This window comes from Hyperolius riggenbachi, chromosome 1, assembly GCF_040937935.1.
Source record: "Hyperolius riggenbachi isolate aHypRig1 chromosome 1, aHypRig1.pri, whole genome shotgun sequence".
Lineage (NCBI taxonomy): Eukaryota > Metazoa > Chordata > Amphibia > Anura > Hyperoliidae > Hyperolius > Hyperolius riggenbachi.
The window spans coordinates 99,470,912-99,477,048 of NC_090646.1; the positions used below are offsets into that span (position 1 = coordinate 99,470,912).

General features: G+C 42.9%; 1 long non-coding RNA gene across 1 annotated transcript; it reads left to right on the forward strand.

Moving 5' to 3' along the window:
* Positions 1-985: 985 nt before the first annotated feature.
* LOC137545843 (uncharacterized) lies at positions 986-5,269 on the forward strand. The gene is made up of 4 exons (XR_011026111.1): positions 986-1,075; positions 3,138-3,242; positions 4,732-4,956; positions 5,055-5,269. It is a non-coding gene; the product is annotated as an uncharacterized lncRNA (long non-coding RNA).
* Positions 5,270-6,137: the final 868 nt, after the last annotated feature.

Consider the following 6,137-nt stretch of genomic DNA (forward strand, 5'->3'; position numbering starts at 1 on the left):
AATACATACTGTAAGTATTTACTCTAGGGCTGCTATAGTATATATCGTCTGGCAGAGGACATACAACTGTTTCCATTAATATCTATATCCAAATAAATACGCAGTTTAATGCAGATAACACAGTTATACAGAATCACACAGAGAAGGTCTGTATGGTGAGTCACCAGTATAGCTAGTATAGCCTCTGGTTCAGTCTATTCAGAAACACATGAAGGGTGTGAGCTATAGCTGCTAATAGATTATCAGTAATATTATCGATTTTCTAACAGTTAATTTTTATAGTAAAATCTTAAAAATCTTTAGTGATATTTTACTATAACCTAATCTAACCTTCCTATCACACAGAACCTTTCCTCTACATTTCCTCTATCCCTAAGACCCCCTGGTGGTGACTAACCCTTCAGCCCCGTTTACACTTAATAAGTTGCTCTCTGTTATAACTGAAAGAATATGGATTTTCAAAGTAATGCACATGTTTTCCTATGGCACCTTTCACACTTAACGCGTTTAAACTGAATTATTTTTCACAATGCACTGCTATGGAAAAACCGCGTACCAACGCACACTAACGTGTACTAACGCATACCAACTGATTACGTGTAAATTGGCCCTTAGACCTCCTGGTGGTGACTAACCCTAAGACCCCCTGGTAATGCCTAATCCTAAAACCCCCCTACCCCTGCCCCCCCCCCCCCCCCCCCGTGGTGCTTAATACTAAGACCCCCCTGTGGTGCCTAACCTTAAGCATTCCCTGGGGTTGCCTAACCCTAACCTAACCCTAACCATTCCCTACCTATACTTAACACTAACCTTCCTTCCCCACTCCTCCTAACAGTAACTTTCAGACATTGCCCCATTTATCCCCCTAACTTTCAAACATTGCCACTATAGCCACAAAATTTCTCCCTCTGCAAAACCGCTAATTATCCCACTGCAGAGTTCCACTGCAGTATTATTCTTATTTATTGTATTTATACAGTGCCAACATATTACGCAGCAAATATAGTGCATCCTTGGAATTTCTGTCTGCTGTCTTGACTGACAACTGGCACACCGGGCAAGCTTCTTACTCAAGGTGAGTGTCCACAATTCAAACAGTAGGACTTTGCATTAGGGTTTGAGTGGCAGGACTTGGCTCCTGTACCGTTATCTAGAGGACATTGGTGAATACTGATAGAAAGTTGGTGGATTGTGTACCGGGTTTCTGAAATTAAAATTACGTTGAAGTTGAAACAGAAATAATGAAATGTATCAGTATAGTTGATTATTGACCAGGAGATTTAAGGATCACCGCATAATGAAGAATTGTCAAATTTAAATACTTGAGTGTCCATACTTACTGTATAAGGAGTACATTCCTCCCAGAGTAAAATGTATGATAAATTACTTATCTCTTATGTTGCTGTTGCTTCAGGAAATAGTAAACCTCTGACAGGTTTTGGACTAGTTCATCTCTTTATTAGGAAGTCTAAGGACTTTATTTATTTTTAAAATGTACTTGCAGTCCAACTACCAGAAAATTGTGCTCCTAGTAGGCTGGCCGACATCTTTCTATTAATCCTTTCTATGGAATGCATTTGTAAAGAATAAAGGACATATCCTGTCAGATTTTTACTACCTACCATAAGCAACAGCAACATGGGAGAAAAGTGATAATTAATTTATAGTTCATTTTACGCTGGGAGAAAAGTTCGGCTTATGTATTTTACACTTTACAATTATTCACAATAGTGGTCCATTAAGGTTAAGGAAATGATTTGGGGCATTTTTTACTACCATTTAGGAGGTTAGGTTTGGTTATCAGAACAATATTTATATTTTCATTATTATTTGGTGTCTTGTCTTCAGTACATTGCTGCAAAGAGTAGTAATCTGCATAATTGCCTATGAGGTCCATAACATAATATTCTGGCCACAGTGACCACTGCAGCTCGACTGCAGTTGCTGGTTTCAGAAACTGATCATAGGGAAGTTATCTCCAGCTTATCACCGCTTCCATTGCTCACCAGCTTGACAGCTGTTGCCCGAAACAAAAGACAGGTTGCGTGAGAACCATTTAAAAAAATTGTACCAATGACAGTAAAAGACAGCAATTATCATCTTTGTAGACAGATCTGTCCTGGTGGATGAGTTCAGGGGCGTCTCTGTCACTAGGCAACTATAAATTTTGGCCTAGAGCACCGTGGGTGGAAGTGGGCGCTCTTTCGCTGCACTGTGTGTGTTTATTTATTTTTTTTACTATCAGGTCGGCGCCAGCTGTGACAGGCAGCTCAGCCTGTGCCTGGTGCTGCCTACTGATTCCGCCCCCTTCCTCTCCCTTCAGAGCGAGCAGCCGCATGGTAGTTAGTTTATACGTGCGGTGCCGCCGCCTACTGGTCCGCCCCCTCTCCCTTTCTGTGCAGAGCGAGCGGCCGTACGTATACGTGCCGCCCCTAACTCCGCCCTCCGCCTGTCACACGTGCATGAAGGCACTGTGTGACGCACCAGGGACCAGTGCCACCCCCGGCTGGCTACAGGAGTCTTCTGCAGGTGAGTAAATGCTACCCACACTAGCATAATTTTCTAGTGAATGCTGGCCGCATTACGATTATTTCCTGGTGAATGCTCGCCGCATTACGATTATTTCCTGGTGAACGCTGGCCGCATTACGATTATTTTCTGGTGAACGCTGCCCACATTATGATTTCCTGGTGAATGCTGGCCGCATTACGATTATTTTATGGTGAATGCTGCCCACATTAAGATTATTTTATGGTGAATCGTGAATCATTGCTGCATTATGGTTATTTTATGGTGAAAGATTGCCGCATTACGATTATTTTAAGTGAATCATTGCTGCGTTATGAATATTTTCTGTTGAAAGATTGCCGCATTACTTTTAACCTAAGGTGAAACATTGCTGCGTTATGATTATTTTACAGTGAAACTTTGCTGCGTTACGATAATTTTCATCATGGGGGGGGGGGGGGGGGGCACCACAGGCTTTCTCGCCTGGAGTGACAAAATGGCTAGAGACACCCCTGGATGAGTTTGAACGATAATCAGTGTTAGTCATTTGTTTCTAATGATAGCTTGTGTTCATTGTGTGCGACGGTGTTCATTCGCTGCAAGCTCTCAAAGATCTCTCTTTTTTTCAGGAATGGTGATCCAGCGTGTGGGACATCTACTCTTCCTCAATGGATACCTTGTCTTCCTTCTCTACTTCAACAGACTTCAGTCACTTCTGCTGCAGCAGTCAGATGGTAAACAGCAATATGCAATCCTTAAATTTAGTATTCCAAAGTCTTAAAGTGGTCTGAAACTCTGACATAACATTCAATAAAAATGGGTTTTATTACTTTTTATTACTCATTGTAACGAGCGGTGGGGACGCCGTTTCATCCGTCCCCGCCACTCTCTCTACCTCGCCGCGCGCTGGCCTCTCACGCTCGCACACTTCGAGACTAGTGCGCGCGGTCAGCGTCGGGATATTTACGCCTCCCGGAGGCGAGTCAGCTGACCCGCAGGTCAGCTGGCGTCACAGGGAGCGCACCTCACCCCTGATTGGTCGCCTGGCGGGGGCGTTGCCCTGGCTTCCCTGCCAGCATAAAGACAGCGAGCTATCAGTAGCTCGCTGTCTGTTGTCGTGTATACCCCTGTATTAGCACTCAGACCGTAGACTAGATCCCAGGTGTTGTTGCCAAGGATTACACACCTAAGACTAGGATTGATCTATTGTATTATTGTTGTTTTTGACCCTGCTCGTTCCTGACTAATCTCTCGCTCTCTGATTCTGTACTACGCCTATCTGATATCGTTGCCAACCCCTGCCTGATCTCTGACTCTGAACCTGCTCGCTGATTTTGTACTTTAGTCATCTGATTCCGTTGCCGACTTCCCGCCTGTCCCTCACTCTGATATTGCCTACCGATTTTGTACTGTACCTGCCTGTGTGTTGCTGACCTATTTCTGTCTGACGCTCCTACTCACCAGTGGGCCCATTGCCACTGGTGAGGTTACTCCCTAGATCCTTACCTGATCTCCCCCGCCTGGGAGGTTAGCGTGGGAACCTTCGGAGTACTACTGTGTGCACCAATCACTTCACACACACACGATTAAAGTTGGTTGCCTGTTACGCTATATCTGTATTATTGGTGGTTCTGCAGATCACATAATAATCAGATATAGTATCCGTATTATTGGTGATACTGCAGATCACCAGTACTCGGACCTCAGTTGCTACACATTGTCACACTCATACAGTTATATTTGCTTTTGTGCACATGTAATATTGTCTGTCTACAAATTAAAAGTTTCCAAAGTATAGTTTATCTTTCCCTGAAATCTGCCATTGCATTTGATTCCAACTGCTTTTTATTATATATTAAAATCATCTAATGAGTTGTTCTGGGCTGTGTGTGTGCCTGAAGCAGAGACAGCTTCTCAGAGAGTGTTTTTTACTTGTTACACACAAATGTATCAACATTGGAATGTAAACAAAGATTGTTATCTCCAGTCTGGATGTGGATTTGAAGCTGAATTGCCTTTGCATAGCAGGTTGCTGTGTTTAACCATTTCAGTGATGTTCTGCTACACTTTTTTTCTGGGATAGTAGCTTTAAAGATGTAAGGAGTCTTTTAGATTGTGTGATCATTTGATAATATGCATTATCAAAAATAATTGACTTTGCCTGAAAAACTGCCACATTACTGGCCACCATTATAAAATAAGGAACGTTTGTCTCTACCGCAGGTAAGCTGACACTAGCTCATCTCGAAAATGCGACTTTGGTCGTCTGGCACATGATGGAACTCTCAGCTGTAGAATTTAGAAGTCAAAACATGGTTTTAGTCCAAGGTTCTGCTTTCTCGTGCAACAACTCTTGATGCCAACATGGGACCTCCATCCACCCAGCTGGCAAGTTGTGCCCACTGCTCCAGGTTAAAGTTATATTTTCACATTTGACTTTCAAAGCAGGTAAATGTCTTTAATTTTAGTGGAGAGATTTAACTATGCTGTATTGTATTTTTTTTCAATTGTTGCACTTTATTTATTTTTTCTTCTGCTCACTGAAGTTGAAGAAAGGCCTTGGCATTTGAATGGTGCTGGCAGGAGATTCAGAACCTAAAACCACGACAATGTGACATTTCACCTGAAGCTAGGGGACTTCATACCCGTTTGGATACCGCTGGCTGTTTTTCCTAGTATGCAAATTGCTTGTCCTGCTTGATTAATTAATATGCTAGTTTATAAGAGCACAACATGATAAATTACACCTTGGTTTTGCCAACATCGTATAATAAACAACGTCAAAACTGTGAATAGAACCTTGTCTTAAATAATCTTGTGCCTTTCACAGTATTCATCAGCGTTGTAGTCCTCTCCAGTTAAAGTTCGTGCCTGCTCTCCCGCCTAATAGATCTGTAATAGCAGATTTAATTTGTAATTCTGTTCTTATGAAAAGGCCTAAATACCTGTAATCCAATGTAAAAAGCTAGGAGCATGCCGGCTGGACAAGTAATTCACTCCGCTCAGTGGCGTAGCTAAGGAGCTGCGGGCCCCGATGCGAGTTTTACAGTGGGGCCCCCCAAACACTCTATACATAACAATTGATACAGCACACCAAAACCTGCCAATGGCAACTACAGTGTCAGAGGTGCAAGAAGGGGATGGGGAACAGTTTGTTAATGATTACCAGTATTCAAAGTATCTATAGAAGTGATTATTATGAGCACAGGACCAATAGAGAGCTAATAGTGTAGTTGAGGGAGGGCCCTTTTGGGCCCCTCTGGCCCAAGGGCCCCGATGCGGTCGCTACCTCTGCAACCCCTATTGCTACGCCCCTGACTCCGCTGCCGTAAGTGCTCTTCATTTAAACAGGCCCCTACTGTGTCCTGGACTGGTATACACCATGCAATTCCCCATCAGACAGATGATTGGATAGACAATTTCCAACATGCCTGATCTGATTTCCGATCTATTTTGTGAAGAAGTAATTGGAAAATCGGTCAGAAATCATATTGAATCATCTTACTGATGTAAAAAGTGCATGGTGTGCACCAGGCATAACAACCGTACCATAGTCATAGCCTAATGTGTCTTCCATAGCCCTTAATCTACCCAACTACTTTGGTCATGTTAGAAGTAAGTTAAAGAGG